The sequence below is a fragment of the Schistocerca cancellata genome, unplaced genomic scaffold, assembly GCF_023864275.1.
Source record: "Schistocerca cancellata isolate TAMUIC-IGC-003103 unplaced genomic scaffold, iqSchCanc2.1 HiC_scaffold_1070, whole genome shotgun sequence".
Classification (NCBI taxonomy): domain Eukaryota; kingdom Metazoa; phylum Arthropoda; class Insecta; order Orthoptera; family Acrididae; genus Schistocerca; species Schistocerca cancellata.
In genome coordinates, this window is record NW_026047069.1 from 76727 (window position 1) to 94781 (window position 18055).

Below are 18055 nucleotides of genomic sequence, written 5' to 3' on the forward strand. Positions count from 1 at the left end.
AAAGTGAAGGTCGACAGTTTGAGCCTCACAGGAAGTATTTCATTGGCTTCCCACGAGTGCGTAATGTACAGCGTGGCTGTTGCTAGGAAACGGCCTTATTTGCCGTTCGTTAATATCTAGTTTTCTTTGCATCAATGTGAAAATGTTACTATTACTAAATACAGTTTTGCTAGTTACAGTTCAAACTGGAAACGACGGAAGAAAGCGGTCCAACGCGCCACATTGGCTCCCGAAAGGGAGGGTGCGTTTCCTACGCCACGTCTGACATTGTGTCTTAAATATTCTAAAACTGACATAATTACATCCTACCAAAAAAGAAACAGATTTCGCAGCGAGGTTCTTGAGATAGAGATGGAAGTCACTGGAGCGAATGCCTCGCACGTCAGATTGGCCGAGCGGTCTAAGGCGCCAGATTTAAGCTCTGGTTCCCGTAAGGGAGCTTGGGTTCGAACCCCACATCTGACAAAGCATTTTGAACATTCTGAAACTAACGTACTCCCTTCATCTTATAGAACAAGTAAATTACGCAGAAACACGCCATGCAGATTTTACTAGAGACGACAGTGACAGCGGTGCAGGCGTCGCACGTCCGATAGCCCGAGCGGTCGGAAAGAAATAGCGGAACATACTTTTCCTGTGTCGAGGTTTAGCTCTTCTCACGGACGTTTCCGTTGTCGTTGTGTTGTGGCTCTGGGTTCCAAGCGACAGCGAGAAAACCTCAACAGCAACACATACGTGTTTAAATGAATCGTAGGGCCTTAATAAAGATATATGAAACGGTGGTTCAGGTACTGGAGTTCTGAAGCGGCCGTATTGCGTGGGCAGTAAGCTCACTAAGTTAGTGTGTCATGCTAATAACGGGAAGGCTGTGGGTTACGTCCCACCAAGGGCTATTCCATATTGCTTCCCTAAAAGGCAGCGCGAGAGACTGCCAGGCAAATCTCAAGTGATCTGTACAAGGACTAAGATGTCCACACGTCTGGAAACGTTCTCGCCGACTTCTGTGCCACGCTGACGACACGGGTTCTCGTCCGATCACCGAAGTTAAGCAGCATTTTTGCGTGCTTAGTACACGGCTCGGTGACTAACTAGGATGTCTGCGTGCTGTTGGATTCTTTAATTTTGCCTTTTCCCTTAGTTTTCGGTGTTGCTGCGCGGTAATGATACGGTCCAGCACGCTGACCCGTCTCTTGCCTCTCGGTACCCAAATTCGCGAAGCTGCGGCCACAGTCAAATGAAAGGGTCCGTTGTGTGTTTGTCGAGTTGGTCTCTCCCAGTCGATTCTAGCGCCTGTCCTCTACATATACGCCCATTTGCAAGCGTCAGCTTTCGCGTCAGCCGAGCAAAGTCGAGACAAGTCGACACATGGGGACACACGATGCTGTGAATCGCAATCCGCACTAGCCTACGCGGAGCGCGACGAGGGGCGAAGGAAAACCATTCGTAACACGACAGTTCGGAAACTCGACGATCGCGAGCGTTGAAAACACTCTCCTGAGTAAAGGAGACAACTTCCGTGCGGTGTCCGGGTTTCGAACCCGGACCAGCTACTTGGGAAGCATCCATGCTGACCGACACACCACCACCGCCCTCTGCTACGCGCTGCTTGCGCCGTGATGTGTCGCCTTCCCTCCTGGCGCCAGAGGCCGAAGGCAATCTCGCTGTAGGCGCTCAACGCCGAGTGGAAGGCGAGCACATCTGAACCCGTTTTGCTGGTGCTGCTAGGGCGATATACTGTAACTGAGCGCAGAACGAACTTTCACTGAAGAATCTGCCCTTTAATGCACATCAGGGCGAATATGAAATTTCTAATATGAAGTACCCACTGACGATCCAAAGGCGTTTCAGTATGTATGCGTCGGTCCCACCGGGGCAGTGCCTAAGTATTGTAAAGTGAAGGTCGACAGTTTGAGCCTCACAGGAAGTATTTCATTGGCTTCCCACGAGTGCGTAATGTACAGCGTGGCTGTTGCTAGGAAACGGCCTTATTTGCCGTTCGTTAATATCTAGTTTTCTTTGCATCAATGTGAAAATGTTACTATTACTAAATACAGTTTTGCTAGTTACAGTTCAAACTGGAAACGACGGAAGAAAGCGGTCCAACGCGCCACATTGGCTCCCGAAAGGGAGGGTGCGTTTCCTACGCCACGTCTGACATTGTGTCTTAAATATTCTAAAACTGACATAATTACATCCTACCAAAAAAGAAACAGATTTCGCAGCGAGGTTCTTGAGATAGAGATGGAAGTCACTGGAGCGAATGCCTCGCACGTCAGATTGGCCGAGCGGTCTAAGGCGCCAGATTTAAGCTCTGGTTCCCGTAAGGGAGCTTGGGTTCGAACCCCACATCTGACAAAGCATTTTGAACATTCTGAAACTAACGTACTCCCTTCATCTTATAGAACAAGTAAATTACGCAGAAACACGCCATGCAGATTTTACTAGAGACGACAGTGACAGCGGTGCAGGCGTCGCACGTCCGATAGCCCGAGCGGTCGGAAAGAAATAGCGGAACATACTTTTCCTGTGTCGAGGTTTAGCTCTTCTCACGGACGTTTCCGTTGTCGTTGTGTTGTGGCTCTGGGTTCCAAGCGACAGCGAGAAAACCTCAACAGCAACACATACGTGTTTAAATGAATCGTAGGGCCTTAATAAAGATAGATGAAACGGTGGTTCAGGTACTGGAGTTCTGAAGCGGCCGTATTGCGTGGGCAGTAAGCTCACTAAGTTAGTGTGTCATGCTAATAACGGGAAGGCTGTGGGTTACGTCCCACCAAGGGCTATTCCATATTGCTTCCCTAAAAGGCAGCGCGAGAGACTGCCAGGCAAATCTCAAGTGATCTGTACAAGGACTAAGATGTCCACACGTCTGGAAACGTTCTCGCCGACTTCTGTGCCACGCTGACGACACGGGTTCTCGTCCGATCACCGAAGTTAAGCAGCATTTTTGCGTGCTTAGTACACGGCTCGGTGACTAACTAGGATGTCTGCGTGCTGTTGGATTCTTTAATTTTGCCTTTTCCCTTAGTTTTCGGTGTTGCTGCGCGGTAATGATACGGTCCAGCACGCTGACCCGTCTCTTGCCTCTCGGTACCCAAATTCGCGAAGCTGCGGCCACAGTCAAATGAAAGGGTCCGTTGTGTGTTTGTCGAGTTGGTCTCTCCCAGTCGATTCTAGCGCCTGTCCTCTACATATACGCCCATTTGCAAGCGTCAGCTTTCGCGTCAGCCGAGCAAAGTCGAGACAAGTCGACACATGGGGACACACGATGCTGTGAATCGCAATCCGCACTAGCCTACGCGGAGCGCGACGAGGGGCGAAGGAAAACCATTCGTAACACGACAGTTCGGAAACTCGACGATCGCGACGTTGAAAACACTCTCCTGAGTAAAGGAGACAACTTCCGTGCGGTGTCCGGGTTTCGAACCCGGACCAGCTACTTGGGAAGCATCCATGCTGACCGACACACCACCACCGCCCTCTGCTACGCGCTGCTTGCGCCGTGATGTGTCGCCTTCCCTCCTGGCGCCAGAGGCCGAAGGCAATCTCGCTGTAGGCGCTCAACGCCGAGTGGAAGGCGAGCACATCTGAATGGGGACACACGATGCTGTGAATCGCAATCCGCACTAGCCTACGCGGAGCGCGACGAGGGGCGAAGGAAAACCATTCGTAACACGACAGTTCGGAAACTCGACGATCGCGAGCGTTGAAAACACTCTCCTGAGTAAAGGAGACAACTTCCGTGCGGTGTCCGGGTTTCGAACCCGGACCAGCTACTTGGGAAGCATCCATGCTGACCGACACACCACCACCGCCCTCTGCTACGCGCTGCTTGCGCCGTGATGTGTCGCCTTCCCTCCTGGCGCCAGAGGCCGAAGGCAATCTCGCTGTAGGCGCTCAACGCCGAGTGGAAGGCGAGCACATCTGAACCCGTTTTGCTGGTGCTGCTAGGGCGATATACTGTAACTGAGCGCAGAACGAACTTTCACTGAAGAATCTGCCCTTTAATGCACATCAGGGCGAATATGAAATTTCTAATATGAAGTACCCACTGACGATCCAAAGGCGTTTCAGTATGTATGCGTCGGTCCCACCGGGGCAGTGCCTAAGTATTGTAAAGTGAAGGTCGACAGTTTGAGCCTCACAGGACGTATTTCATTGGCTTCCCACGAGTGCGTAATGTACAGCGTGGCTGTTGCTAGGAAACGGCCTTATTTGCCGTTCGTTAATATCTAGTTTTCTTTGCATCAATGTGAAAATGTTACTATTACTAAATACAGTTTTGCTAGTTACAGTTCAAACTGGAAACGACGGAAGAAAGCGGTCCAACGCGCCACATTGGCTCCCGAAAGGGAGGGTGCGTTTCCTACGCCACGTCTGACATTGTGTCTTAAATATTCTAAAACTGACATAATTACATCCTACCAAAAAAGAAACAGATTTCGCAGCGAGGTTCTTGAGATAGAGATGGAAGTCACTGGAGCGAATGCCTCGCACGTCAGATTGGCCGAGCGGTCTAAGGCGCCAGATTTAAGCTCTGGTTCCCGTAAGGGAGCTTGGGTTCGAACCCCACATCTGACAAAGCATTTTGAACATTCTGAAACTAACGTACTCCCTTCATCTTATAGAACAAGTAAATTACGCAGAAACACGCCATGCAGATTTTACTAGAGACGACAGTGACAGCGGTGCAGGCGTCGCACGTCCGATAGCCCGAGCGGTCGGAAAGAAATAGCGGAACATACTTTTCCTGTGTCGAGGTTTAGCTCTTCTCACGGACGTTTCCGTTGTCGTTGTGTTGTGGCTCTGGGTTCCAAGCGACAGCGAGAAAACCTCAACAGCAACACATACGTGTTTAAATGAATCGTAGGGCCTTAATAAAGATAGATGAAACGGTGGTTCAGGTACTGGAGTTCTGAAGCGGCCGTATTGCGTGGGCAGTAAGCTCACTAAGTTAGTGTGTCATGCTAATAACGGGAAGGCTGTGGGTTACGTCCCACCAAGGGCTATTCCATATTGCTTCCCTAAAAGGCAGCGCGAGAGACTGCCAGGCAAATCTCAAGTGATCTGTACAAGGACTAAGATGTCCACACGTCTGGAAACGTTCTCGCCGACTTCTGTGCCACGCTGACGACACGGGTTCTCGTCCGATCACCGAAGTTAAGCAGCATTTTTGCGTGCTTAGTACACGGCTCGGTGACTAACTAGGATGTCTGCGTGCTGTTGGATTCTTTAATTTTGCCTTTTCCCTTAGTTTTCGGTGTTGCTGCGCGGTAATGATACGGTCCAGCACGCTGACCCGTCTCTTGCCTCTCGGTACCCAAATTCGCGAAGCTGCGGCCACAGTCAAATGAAAGGGTCCGTTGTGTGTTTGTCGAGTTGGTCTCTCCCAGTCGATTCTAGCGCCTGTCCTCTACATATACGCCCATTTGCAAGCGTCAGCTTTCGCGTCAGCCGAGCAAAGTCGAGACAAGTCGACACATGGGGACACACGATGCTGTGAATCGCAATCCGCACTAGCCTACGCGGAGCGCGACGAGGGGCGAAGGAAAACCATTCGTAACACGACAGTTCGGAAACTCGACGATCGCGAGCGTTGAAAACACTCTCCTGAGTAAAGGAGACAACTTCCGTGCGGTGTCCGGGTTTCGAACCCGGACCAGCTACTTGGGAAGCATCCATGCTGACCGACACACCACCACCGCCCTCTGCTACGCGCTGCTTGCGCCGTGATGTGTCGCCTTCCCTCCTGGCGCCAGAGGCCGAAGGCAATCTCGCTGTAGGCGCTCAACGCCGAGTGGAAGGCGAGCACATCTGAACCCGTTTTGCTGGTGCTGCTAGGGCGATATACTGTAACTGAGCGCAGAACGAACTTTCACTGAAGAATCTGCCCTTTAATGCACATCAGGGCGAATATGAAATTTCTAATATGAAGTACCCACTGACGATCCAAAGGCGTTTCAGTATGTATGCGTCGGTCCCACCGGGGCAGTGCCTAAGTATTGTAAAGTGAAGGTCGACAGTTTGAGCCTCACAGGAAGTATTTCATTGGCTTCCCACGAGTGCGTAATGTACAGCGTGGCTGTTGCTAGGAAACGGCCTTATTTGCCGTTCGTTAATATCTAGTTTTCTTTGCATCAATGTGAAAATGTTACTATTACTAAATACAGTTTTGCTAGTTACAGTTCAAACTGGAAACGACGGAAGAAAGCGGTCCAACGCGCCACATTGGCTCCCGAAAGGGAGGGTGCGTTTCCTACGCCACGTCTGACATTGTGTCTTAAATATTCTAAAACTGACATAATTACATCCTACCAAAAAAGAAACAGATTTCGCAGCGAGGTTCTTGAGATAGAGATGGAAGTCACTGGAGCGAATGCCTCGCACGTCAGATTGGCCGAGCGGTCTAAGGCGCCAGATTTAAGCTCTGGTTCCCGTAAGGGAGCTTGGGTTCGAACCCCACATCTGACAAAGCATTTTGAACATTCTGAAACTAACGTACTCCCTTCATCTTATAGAACAAGTAAATTACGCAGAAACACGCCATGCAGATTTTACTAGAGACGACAGTGACAGCGGTGCAGGCGTCGCACGTCCGATAGCCCGAGCGGTCGGAAAGAAATAGCGGAACATACTTTTCCTGTGTCGAGGTTTAGCTCTTCTCACGGACGTTTCCGTTGTCGTTGTGTTGTGGCTCTGGGTTCCAAGCGACAGCGAGAAAACCTCAACAGCAACACATACGTGTTTAAATGAATCGTAGGGCCTTAATAAAGATAGATGAAACGGTGGTTCAGGTACTGGAGTTCTGAAGCGGCCGTATTGCGTGGGCAGTAAGCTCACTAAGTTAGTGTGTCATGCTAATAACGGGAAGGCTGTGGGTTACGTCCCACCAAGGGCTATTCCATATTGCTTCCCTAAAAGGCAGCGCGAGAGACTGCCAGGCAAATCTCAAGTGATCTGTACAAGGACTAAGATGTCCACACGTCTGGAAACGTTCTCGCCGACTTCTGTGCCACGCTGACGACACGGGTTCTCGTCCGATCACCGAAGTTAAGCAGCATTTTTGCGTGCTTAGTACACGGCTCGGTGACTAACTAGGATGTCTGCGTGCTGTTGGATTCTTTAATTTTGCCTTTTCCCTTAGTTTTCGGTGTTGCTGCGCGGTAATGATACGGTCCAGCACGCTGACCCGTCTCTTGCCTCTCGGTACCCAAATTCGCGAAGCTGCGGCCACAGTCAAATGAAAGGGTCCGTTGTGTGTTTGTCGAGTTGGTCTCTCCCAGTCGATTCTAGCGCCTGTCCTCTACATATACGCCCATTTGCAAGCGTCAGCTTTCGCGTCAGCCGAGCAAAGTCGAGACAAGTCGACACATGGGGACACACGATGCTGTGAATCGCAATCCGCACTAGCCTACGCGGAGCGCGACGAGGGGCGAAGGAAAACCATTCGTAACACGACAGTTCGGAAACTCGACGATCGCGAGCGTTGAAAACACTCTCCTGAGTAAAGGAGACAACTTCCGTGCGGTGTCCGGGTTTCGAACCCGGACCAGCTACTTGGGAAGCATCCATGCTGACCGACACACCACCACCGCCCTCTGCTACGCGCTGCTTGCGCCGTGATGTGTCGCCTTCCCTCCTGGCGCCAGAGGCCGAAGGCAATCTCGCTGTAGGCGCTCAACGCCGAGTGGAAGGCGAGCACATCTGAACCCGTTTTGCTGGTGCTGCTAGGGCGATATACTGTAACTGAGCGCAGAACGAACTTTCACTGAAGAATCTGCCCTTTAATGCACATCAGGGCGAATATGAAATTTCTAATATGAAGTACCCACTGACGATCCAAAGGCGTTTCAGTATGTATGCGTCGGTCCCACCGGGGCAGTGCCTAAGTATTGTAAAGTGAAGGTCGACAGTTTGAGCCTCACAGGAAGTATTTCATTGGCTTCCCACGAGTGCGTAATGTACAGCGTGGCTGTTGCTAGGAAACGGCCTTATTTGCCGTTCGTTAATATCTAGTTTTCTTTGCATCAATGTGAAAATGTTACTATTACTAAATACAGTTTTGCTAGTTACAGTTCAAACTGGAAACGACGGAAGAAAGCGGTCCAACGCGCCACATTGGCTCCCGAAAGGGAGGGTGCGTTTCCTACGCCACGTCTGACATTGTGTCTTAAATATTCTAAAACTGACATAATTACATCCTACCAAAAAAGAAACAGATTTCGCAGCGAGGTTCTTGAGATAGAGATGGAAGTCACTGGAGCGAATGCCTCGCACGTCAGATTGGCCGAGCGGTCTAAGGCGCCAGATTTAAGCTCTGGTTCCCGTAAGGGAGCTTGGGTTCGAACCCCACATCTGACAAAGCATTTTGAACATTCTGAAACTAACGTACTCCCTTCATCTTATAGAACAAGTAAATTACGCAGAAACACGCCATGCAGATTTTACTAGAGACGACAGTGACAGCGGTGCAGGCGTCGCACGTCCGATAGCCCGAGCGGTCGGAAAGAAATAGCGGAACATACTTTTCCTGTGTCGAGGTTTAGCTCTTCTCACGGACGTTTCCGTTGTCGTTGTGTTGTGGCTCTGGGTTCCAAGCGACAGCGAGAAAACCTCAACAGCAACACATACGTGTTTAAATGAATCGTAGGGCCTTAATAAAGATAGATGAAACGGTGGTTCAGGTACTGGAGTTCTGAAGCGGCCGTATTGCGTGGGCAGTAAGCTCACTAAGTTAGTGTGTCATGCTAATAACGGGAAGGCTGTGGGTTACGTCCCACCAAGGGCTATTCCATATTGCTTCCCTAAAAGGCAGCGCGAGAGACTGCCAGGCAAATCTCAAGTGATCTGTACAAGGACTAAGATGTCCACACGTCTGGAAACGTTCTCGCCGACTTCTGTGCCACGCTGACGACACGGGTTCTCGTCCGATCACCGAAGTTAAGCAGCATTTTTGCGTGCTTAGTACACGGCTCGGTGACTAACTAGGATGTCTGCGTGCTGTTGGATTCTTTAATTTTGCCTTTTCCCTTAGTTTTCGGTGTTGCTGCGCGGTAATGATACGGTCCAGCACGCTGACCCGTCTCTTGCCTCTCGGTACCCAAATTCGCGAAGCTGCGGCCACAGTCAAATGAAAGGGTCCGTTGTGTGTTTGTCGAGTTGGTCTCTCCCAGTCGATTCTAGCGCCTGTCCTCTACATATACGCCCATTTGCAAGCGTCAGCTTTCGCGTCAGCCGAGCAAAGTCGAGACAAGTCGACACATGGGGACACACGATGCTGTGAATCGCAATCCGCACTAGCCTACGCGGAGCGCGACGAGGGGCGAAGGAAAACCATTCGTAACACGACAGTTCGGAAACTCGACGATCGCGAGCGTTGAAAACACTCTCCTGAGTAAAGGAGACAACTTCCGTGCGGTGTCCGGGTTTCGAACCCGGACCAGCTACTTGGGAAGCATCCATGCTGACCGACACACCACCACCGCCCTCTGCTACGCGCTGCTTGCGCCGTGATGTGTCGCCTTCCCTCCTGGCGCCAGAGGCCGAAGGCAATCTCGCTGTAGGCGCTCAACGCCGAGTGGAAGGCGAGCACATCTGAACCCGTTTTGCTGGTGCTGCTAGGGCGATATACTGTAACTGAGCGCAGAACGAACTTTCACTGAAGAATCTGCCCTTTAATGCACATCAGGGCGAATATGAAATTTCTAATATGAAGTACCCACTGACGATCCAAAGGCGTTTCAGTATGTATGCGTCGGTCCCACCGGGGCAGTGCCTAAGTATTGTAAAGTGAAGGTCGACAGTTTGAGCCTCACAGGAAGTATTTCATTGGCTTCCCACGAGTGCGTAATGTACAGCGTGGCTGTTGCTAGGAAACGGCCTTATTTGCCGTTCGTTAATATCTAGTTTTCTTTGCATCAATGTGAAAATGTTACTATTACTAAATACAGTTTTGCTAGTTACAGTTCAAACTGGAAACGACGGAAGAAAGCGGTCCAACGCGCCACATTGGCTCCCGAAAGGGAGGGTGCGTTTCCTACGCCACGTCTGACATTGTGTCTTAAATATTCTAAAACTGACATAATTACATCCTACCAAAAAAGAAACAGATTTCGCAGCGAGGTTCTTGAGATAGAGATGGAAGTCACTGGAGCGAATGCCTCGCACGTCAGATTGGCCGAGCGGTCTAAGGCGCCAGATTTAAGCTCTGGTTCCCGTAAGGGAGCTTGGGTTCGAACCCCACATCTGACAAAGCATTTTGAACATTCTGAAACTAACGTACTCCCTTCATCTTATAGAACAAGTAAATTACGCAGAAACACGCCATGCAGATTTTACTAGAGACGACAGTGACAGCGGTGCAGGCGTCGCACGTCCGATAGCCCGAGCGGTCGGAAAGAAATAGCGGAACATACTTTTCCTGTGTCGAGGTTTAGCTCTTCTCACGGACGTTTCCGTTGTCGTTGTGTTGTGGCTCTGGGTTCCAAGCGACAGCGAGAAAACCTCAACAGCAACACATACGTGTTTAAATGAATCGTAGGGCCTTAATAAAGATAGATGAAACGGTGGTTCAGGTACTGGAGTTCTGAAGCGGCCGTATTGCGTGGGCAGTAAGCTCACTAAGTTAGTGTGTCATGCTAATAACGGGAAGGCTGTGGGTTACGTCCCACCAAGGGCTATTCCATATTGCTTCCCTAAAAGGCAGCGCGAGAGACTGCCAGGCAAATCTCAAGTGATCTGTACAAGGACTAAGATGTCCACACGTCTGGAAACGTTCTCGCCGACTTCTGTGCCACGCTGACGACACGGGTTCTCGTCCGATCACCGAAGTTAAGCAGCATTTTTGCGTGCTTAGTACACGGCTCGGTGACTAACTAGGATGTCTGCGTGCTGTTGGATTCTTTAATTTTGCCTTTTCCCTTAGTTTTCGGTGTTGCTGCGCGGTAATGATACGGTCCAGCACGCTGACCCGTCTCTTGCCTCTCGGTACCCAAATTCGCGAAGCTGCGGCCACAGTCAAATGAAAGGGTCCGTTGTGTGTTTGTCGAGTTGGTCTCTCCCAGTCGATTCTAGCGCCTGTCCTCTACATATACGCCCATTTGCAAGCGTCAGCTTTCGCGTCAGCCGAGCAAAGTCGAGACAAGTCGACACATGGGGACACACGATGCTGTGAATCGCAATCCGCACTAGCCTACGCGGAGCGCGACGAGGGGCGAAGGAAAACCATTCGTAACACGACAGTTCGGAAACTCGACGATCGCGAGCGTTGAAAACACTCTCCTGAGTAAAGGAGACAACTTCCGTGCGGTGTCCGGGTTTCGAACCCGGACCAGCTACTTGGGAAGCATCCATGCTGACCGACACACCACCACCGCCCTCTGCTACGCGCTGCTTGCGCCGTGATGTGTCGCCTTCCCTCCTGGCGCCAGAGGCCGAAGGCAATCTCGCTGTAGGCGCTCAACGCCGAGTGGAAGGCGAGCACATCTGAACCCGTTTTGCTGGTGCTGCTAGGGCGATATACTGTAACTGAGCGCAGAACGAACTTTCACTGAAGAATCTGCCCTTTAATGCACATCAGGGCGAATATGAAATTTCTAATATGAAGTACCCACTGACGATCCAAAGGCGTTTCAGTATGTATGCGTCGGTCCCACCGGGGCAGTGCCTAAGTATTGTAAAGTGAAGGTCGACAGTTTGAGCCTCACAGGAAGTATTTCATTGGCTTCCCACGAGTGCGTAATGTACAGCGTGGCTGTTGCTAGGAAACGGCCTTATTTGCCGTTCGTTAATATCTAGTTTTCTTTGCATCAATGTGAAAATGTTACTATTACTAAATACAGTTTTGCTAGTTACAGTTCAAACTGGAAACGACGGAAGAAAGCGGTCCAACGCGCCACATTGGCTCCCGAAAGGGAGGGTGCGTTTCCTACGCCACGTCTGACATTGTGTCTTAAATATTCTAAAACTGACATAATTACATCCTACCAAAAAAGAAACAGATTTCGCAGCGAGGTTCTTGAGATAGAGATGGAAGTCACTGGAGCGAATGCCTCGCACGTCAGATTGGCCGAGCGGTCTAAGGCGCCAGATTTAAGCTCTGGTTCCCGTAAGGGAGCTTGGGTTCGAACCCCACATCTGACAAAGCATTTTGAACATTCTGAAACTAACGTACTCCCTTCATCTTATAGAACAAGTAAATTACGCAGAAACACGCCATGCAGATTTTACTAGAGACGACAGTGACAGCGGTGCAGGCGTCGCACGTCCGATAGCCCGAGCGGTCGGAAAGAAATAGCGGAACATACTTTTCCTGTGTCGAGGTTTAGCTCTTCTCACGGACGTTTCCGTTGTCGTTGTGTTGTGGCTCTGGGTTCCAAGCGACAGCGAGAAAACCTCAACAGCAACACATACGTGTTTAAATGAATCGTAGGGCCTTAATAAAGATAGATGAAACGGTGGTTCAGGTACTGGAGTTCTGAAGCGGCCGTATTGCGTGGGCAGTAAGCTCACTAAGTTAGTGTGTCATGCTAATAACGGGAAGGCTGTGGGTTACGTCCCACCAAGGGCTATTCCATATTGCTTCCCTAAAAGGCAGCGCGAGAGACTGCCAGGCAAATCTCAAGTGATCTGTACAAGGACTAAGATGTCCACACGTCTGGAAACGTTCTCGCCGACTTCTGTGCCACGCTGACGACACGGGTTCTCGTCCGATCACCGAAGTTAAGCAGCATTTTTGCGTGCTTAGTACACGGCTCGGTGACTAACTAGGATGTCTGCGTGCTGTTGGATTCTTTAATTTTGCCTTTTCCCTTAGTTTTCGGTGTTGCTGCGCGGTAATGATACGGTCCAGCACGCTGACCCGTCTCTTGCCTCTCGGTACCCAAATTCGCGAAGCTGCGGCCACAGTCAAATGAAAGGGTCCGTTGTGTGTTTGTCGAGTTGGTCTCTCCCAGTCGATTCTAGCGCCTGTCCTCTACATATACGCCCATTTGCAAGCGTCAGCTTTCGCGTCAGCCGAGCAAAGTCGAGACAAGTCGACACATGGGGACACACGATGCTGTGAATCGCAATCCGCACTAGCCTACGCGGAGCGCGACGAGGGGCGAAGGAAAACCATTCGTAACACGACAGTTCGGAAACTCGACGATCGCGAGCGTTGAAAACACTCTCCTGAGTAAAGGAGACAACTTCCGTGCGGTGTCCGGGTTTCGAACCCGGACCAGCTACTTGGGAAGCATCCATGCTGACCGACACACCACCACCGCCCTCTGCTACGCGCTGCTTGCGCCGTGATGTGTCGCCTTCCCTCCTGGCGCCAGAGGCCGAAGGCAATCTCGCTGTAGGCGCTCAACGCCGAGTGGAAGGCGAGCACATCTGAACCCGTTTTGCTGGTGCTGCTAGGGCGATATACTGTAACTGAGCGCAGAACGAACTTTCACTGAAGAATCTGCCCTTTAATGCACATCAGGGCGAATATGAAATTTCTAATATGAAGTACCCACTGACGATCCAAAGGCGTTTCAGTATGTATGCGTCGGTCCCACCGGGGCAGTGCCTAAGTATTGTAAAGTGAAGGTCGACAGTTTGAGCCTCACAGGAAGTATTTCATTGGCTTCCCACGAGTGCGTAATGTACAGCGTGGCTGTTGCTAGGAAACGGCCTTATTTGCCGTTCGTTAATATCTAGTTTTCTTTGCATCAATGTGAAAATGTTACTATTACTAAATACAGTTTTGCTAGTTACAGTTCAAACTGGAAACGACGGAAGAAAGCGGTCCAACGCGCCACATTGGCTCCCGAAAGGGAGGGTGCGTTTCCTACGCCACGTCTGACATTGTGTCTTAAATATTCTAAAACTGACATAATTACATCCTACCAAAAAAGAAACAGATTTCGCAGCGAGGTTCTTGAGATAGAGATGGAAGTCACTGGAGCGAATGCCTCGCACGTCAGATTGGCCGAGCGGTCTAAGGCGCCAGATTTAAGCTCTGGTTCCCGTAAGGGAGCTTGGGTTCGAACCCCACATCTGACAAAGCATTTTGAACATTCTGAAACTAACGTACTCCCTTCATCTTATAGAACAAGTAAATTACGCAGAAACACGCCATGCAGATTTTACTAGAGACGACAGTGACAGCGGTGCAGGCGTCGCACGTCCGATAGCCCGAGCGGTCGGAAAGAAATAGCGGAACATACTTTTCCTGTGTCGAGGTTTAGCTCTTCTCACGGACGTTTCCGTTGTCGTTGTGTTGTGGCTCTGGGTTCCAAGCGACAGCGAGAAAACCTCAACAGCAACACATACGTGTTTAAATGAATCGTAGGGCCTTAATAAAGATAGATGAAACGGTGGTTCAGGTACTGGAGTTCTGAAGCGGCCGTATTGCGTGGGCAGTAAGCTCACTAAGTTAGTGTGTCATGCTAATAACGGGAAGGCTGTGGGTTACGTCCCACCAAGGGCTATTCCATATTGCTTCCCTAAAAGGCAGCGCGAGAGACTGCCAGGCAAATCTCAAGTGATCTGTACAAGGACTAAGATGTCCACACGTCTGGAAACGTTCTCGCCGACTTCTGTGCCACGCTGACGACACGGGTTCTCGTCCGATCACCGAAGTTAAGCAGCATTTTTGCGTGCTTAGTACACGGCTCGGTGACTAACTAGGATGTCTGCGTGCTGTTGGATTCTTTAATTTTGCCTTTTCCCTTAGTTTTCGGTGTTGCTGCGCGGTAATGATACGGTCCAGCACGCTGACCCGTCTCTTGCCTCTCGGTACCCAAATTCGCGAAGCTGCGGCCACAGTCAAATGAAAGGGTCCGTTGTGTGTTTGTCGAGTTGGTCTCTCCCAGTCGATTCTAGCGCCTGTCCTCTACATATACGCCCATTTGCAAGCGTCAGCTTTCGCGTCAGCCGAGCAAAGTCGAGACAAGTCGACACATGGGGACACACGATGCTGTGAATCGCAATCCGCACTAGCCTACGCGGAGCGCGACGAGGGGCGAAGGAAAACCATTCGTAACACGACAGTTCGGAAACTCGACGATCGCGAGCGTTGAAAACACTCTCCTGAGTAAAGGAGACAACTTCCGTGCGGTGTCCGGGTTTCGAACCCGGACCAGCTACTTGGGAAGCATCCATGCTGACCGACACACCACCACCGCCCTCTGCTACGCGCTGCTTGCGCCGTGATGTGTCGCCTTCCCTCCTGGCGCCAGAGGCCGAAGGCAATCTCGCTGTAGGCGCTCAACGCCGAGTGGAAGGCGAGCACATCTGAACCCGTTTTGCTGGTGCTGCTAGGGCGATATACTGTAACTGAGCGCAGAACGAACTTTCACTGAAGAATCTGCCCTTTAATGCACATCAGGGCGAATATGAAATTTCTAATATGAAGTACCCACTGACGATCCAAAGGCGTTTCAGTATGTATGCGTCGGTCCCACCGGGGCAGTGCCTAAGTATTGTAAAGTGAAGGTCGACAGTTTGAGCCTCACAGGAAGTATTTCATTGGCTTCCCACGAGTGCGTAATGTACAGCGTGGCTGTTGCTAGGAAACGGCCTTATTTGCCGTTCGTTAATATCTAGTTTTCTTTGCATCAATGTGAAAATGTTACTATTACTAAATACAGTTTTGCTAGTTACAGTTCAAACTGGAAACGACGGAAGAAAGCGGTCCAACGCGCCACATTGGCTCCCGAAAGGGAGGGTGCGTTTCCTACGCCACGTCTGACATTGTGTCTTAAATATTCTAAAACTGACATAATTACATCCTACCAAAAAAGAAACAGATTTCGCAGCGAGGTTCTTGAGATAGAGATGGAAGTCACTGGAGCGAATGCCTCGCACGTCAGATTGGCCGAGCGGTCTAAGGCGCCAGATTTAAGCTCTGGTTCCCGTAAGGGAGCTTGGGTTCGAACCCCACATCTGACAAAGCATTTTGAACATTCTGAAACTAACGTACTCCCTTCATCTTATAGAACAAGTAAATTACGCAGAAACACGCCATGCAGATTTTACTAGAGACGACAGTGACAGCGGTGCAGGCGTCGCACGTCCGATAGCCCGAGCGGTCGGAAAGAAATAGCGGAACATACTTTTCCTGTGTCGAGGTTTAGCTCTTCTCACGGACGTTTCCGTTGTCGTTGTGTTGTGGCTCTGGGTTCCAAGCGACAGCGAGAAAACCTCAACAGCAACACATACGTGTTTAAATGAATCGTAGGGCCTTAATAAAGATAGATGAAACGGTGGTTCAGGTACTGGAGTTCTGAAGCGGCCGTATTGCGTGGGCAGTAAGCTCACTAAGTTAGTGTGTCATGCTAATAACGGGAAGGCTGTGGGTTACGTCCCACCAAGGGCTATTCCATATTGCTTCCCTAAAAGGCAGCGCGAGAGACTGCCAGGCAAATCTCAAGTGATCTGGTACAAGGACTAAGATGTCCACACGTCTGGAAACGTTCTCGCCGACTTCTGTGCCACGCTGACGACACGGGTTCTCGTCCGATCACCGAAGTTAAGCAGCATTTTTGCGTGCTTAGTACACGGCTCGGTGACTAACTAGGATGTCTTGCGTGCTGTTGGATTCTTTAATTTTGCCTTTTCCTTAGTTTTCGGTGTTGCTGCGCGGTAATGATACGGTCCAGCACGCTGACCCGTCTCTTGCCTCTCGGTACCCAAATTCGCGAAGCTGCCGGCCACAGTCAAATGAAAGGGTCCGTTGTGTGTTTGTCGAGTTGGTCTCTCCCCAGTCGATTCTAGCGCCTGTCCTCTACATATACGCCCATTTGCAAGCGTCAGCTTTCGCGTCAGCCGAGCAAAGTCGAGACAAGTCGACACATGGGGACACACGATGCTGTGAATCGCAATCCGCACTAGCCTACGCGGAGCGCGACGAGGGGCGAAGGAAAACCATTCGTAACAACGGACAGTTCGGAAACTCGACGATCGCGGAGCGTTGAAAACACTCTCCTGAGTAAAGGAGACAACTTCCGTGCGGTGTCCGGGTTTCGAACCCCGGACCAGCTACTTGGGAAGCATCCATGCTGACCGACACACACCACCGCCCTCTGCTACGCGCTGCTTGCGCCGTGATGTGTCGCCTTCCCTCTGGCGCCAGAGGCCGAAGCAATCTCGCTGTAGGCGCTCAACGCCGAGTGGAAGGCGAGCACATCTGAAACCCGTTTTGCTGGTGCTGCTAGGGCGATATACTGTAACTGAGCGCAGAGAACGAACTTTCACTGAAGAATCTGCCCTTTAATGCACATCAGGGCGAATATGAAATTTCTAATATGAAGTACCCACTGACGATCCAAAGGCGTTTTCAGTATGTATGCGTCGGTCCACCGGGGCAGTGCCTAAGTATTGTAAAGTGAAGGTCGACAGTTTGAGCCTCACAGGAAGTATTTCATTGGCTTCCCACGAGTGCGTAATGTACAGCGTGGCTGTTGCTAGGAAACGGCCCTTATTTGCCGTTCGTTAATATCTAGTTTTCTTTGCATCAATGTGAAAATGTTACTATTACTAAATACAGTTTTGCTAGTTACAGTTCAAACTGGAAACGACGGAAGAAAGCGGTCCAACGCGCACATTGGCTCCGAAAGGGAGGGTGCGTTTCCTACGCCACGTCTGACATTGTGTCTTAAATATTCTAAAACTGACATAATTACAATCCTACCAAAAAAGAAACAGATTTCGCAGCGAGGTTCTTGAGATAGAGATGGAAGGTCACTGGAGCGAATGCCTCGCACGTCAGATTGGCCGAGCGGTCTAAGGCGCCAGATTTAAGCTCTGGTTCCCGTAAGGGAGCTTGGGTTCGAACCCCACATCTGACAAAGCATTTTGAACATTCTGAAACTAACGTACTCCCTTCATCTTATAGAACAAAGTAAATTACGCAGAAACACGCCATGCAGATTTACTAGAGACGACAGGTGACAGCGGTGCAGGCGTCGCACGTCCGATAAGCCCGAGCGGCGGAAAGAAATAGCGGAACATACTTTTCCTGTGTCGAGGTTTAGCTCTTCTCACGGACGTTTCCGTTGTCGTTGTGTTGTGGCTCGGGTTCCAA

General features: G+C 50.4%; 10 non-coding genes across 10 annotated transcripts; all 10 read left to right on the plus strand.

Annotated features, from left to right (window-relative positions):
* The first annotated feature begins 381 nt into the window (after positions 1-381).
* On the plus strand, positions 382-465 carry Trnal-uaa (transfer RNA leucine (anticodon UAA)). The gene has a single exon. It is a non-coding gene; the product is annotated as a tRNA-Leu (tRNA).
* A 1806-nt stretch (positions 466-2271) lies between these two features.
* Trnal-uaa (transfer RNA leucine (anticodon UAA)) lies at positions 2272-2355 on the plus strand. The gene has a single exon. It is a non-coding gene; the product is annotated as a tRNA-Leu (tRNA).
* Positions 2356-4497: 2142 nt separating this feature from the next.
* Positions 4498-4581, plus strand: Trnal-uaa (transfer RNA leucine (anticodon UAA)). The gene has a single exon. It is a non-coding gene; the product is annotated as a tRNA-Leu (tRNA).
* A 1806-nt stretch (positions 4582-6387) lies between these two features.
* Positions 6388-6471, plus strand: Trnal-uaa (transfer RNA leucine (anticodon UAA)). The gene has a single exon. It is a non-coding gene; the product is annotated as a tRNA-Leu (tRNA).
* Positions 6472-8277: 1806 nt separating this feature from the next.
* On the plus strand, positions 8278-8361 carry Trnal-uaa (transfer RNA leucine (anticodon UAA)). Its single transcript has one exon. It is a non-coding gene; the product is annotated as a tRNA-Leu (tRNA).
* Positions 8362-10167: 1806 nt separating this feature from the next.
* On the plus strand, positions 10168-10251 carry Trnal-uaa (transfer RNA leucine (anticodon UAA)). The gene has a single exon. It is a non-coding gene; the product is annotated as a tRNA-Leu (tRNA).
* A 1806-nt stretch (positions 10252-12057) lies between these two features.
* Positions 12058-12141, plus strand: Trnal-uaa (transfer RNA leucine (anticodon UAA)). Its single transcript has one exon. It is a non-coding gene; the product is annotated as a tRNA-Leu (tRNA).
* Positions 12142-13947: 1806 nt separating this feature from the next.
* Positions 13948-14031, plus strand: Trnal-uaa (transfer RNA leucine (anticodon UAA)). The gene has a single exon. It is a non-coding gene; the product is annotated as a tRNA-Leu (tRNA).
* A 1806-nt stretch (positions 14032-15837) lies between these two features.
* On the plus strand, positions 15838-15921 carry Trnal-uaa (transfer RNA leucine (anticodon UAA)). Its single transcript has one exon. It is a non-coding gene; the product is annotated as a tRNA-Leu (tRNA).
* Positions 15922-17735: 1814 nt separating this feature from the next.
* Positions 17736-17819, plus strand: Trnal-uaa (transfer RNA leucine (anticodon UAA)). Its single transcript has one exon. It is a non-coding gene; the product is annotated as a tRNA-Leu (tRNA).
* Positions 17820-18055: the final 236 nt, after the last annotated feature.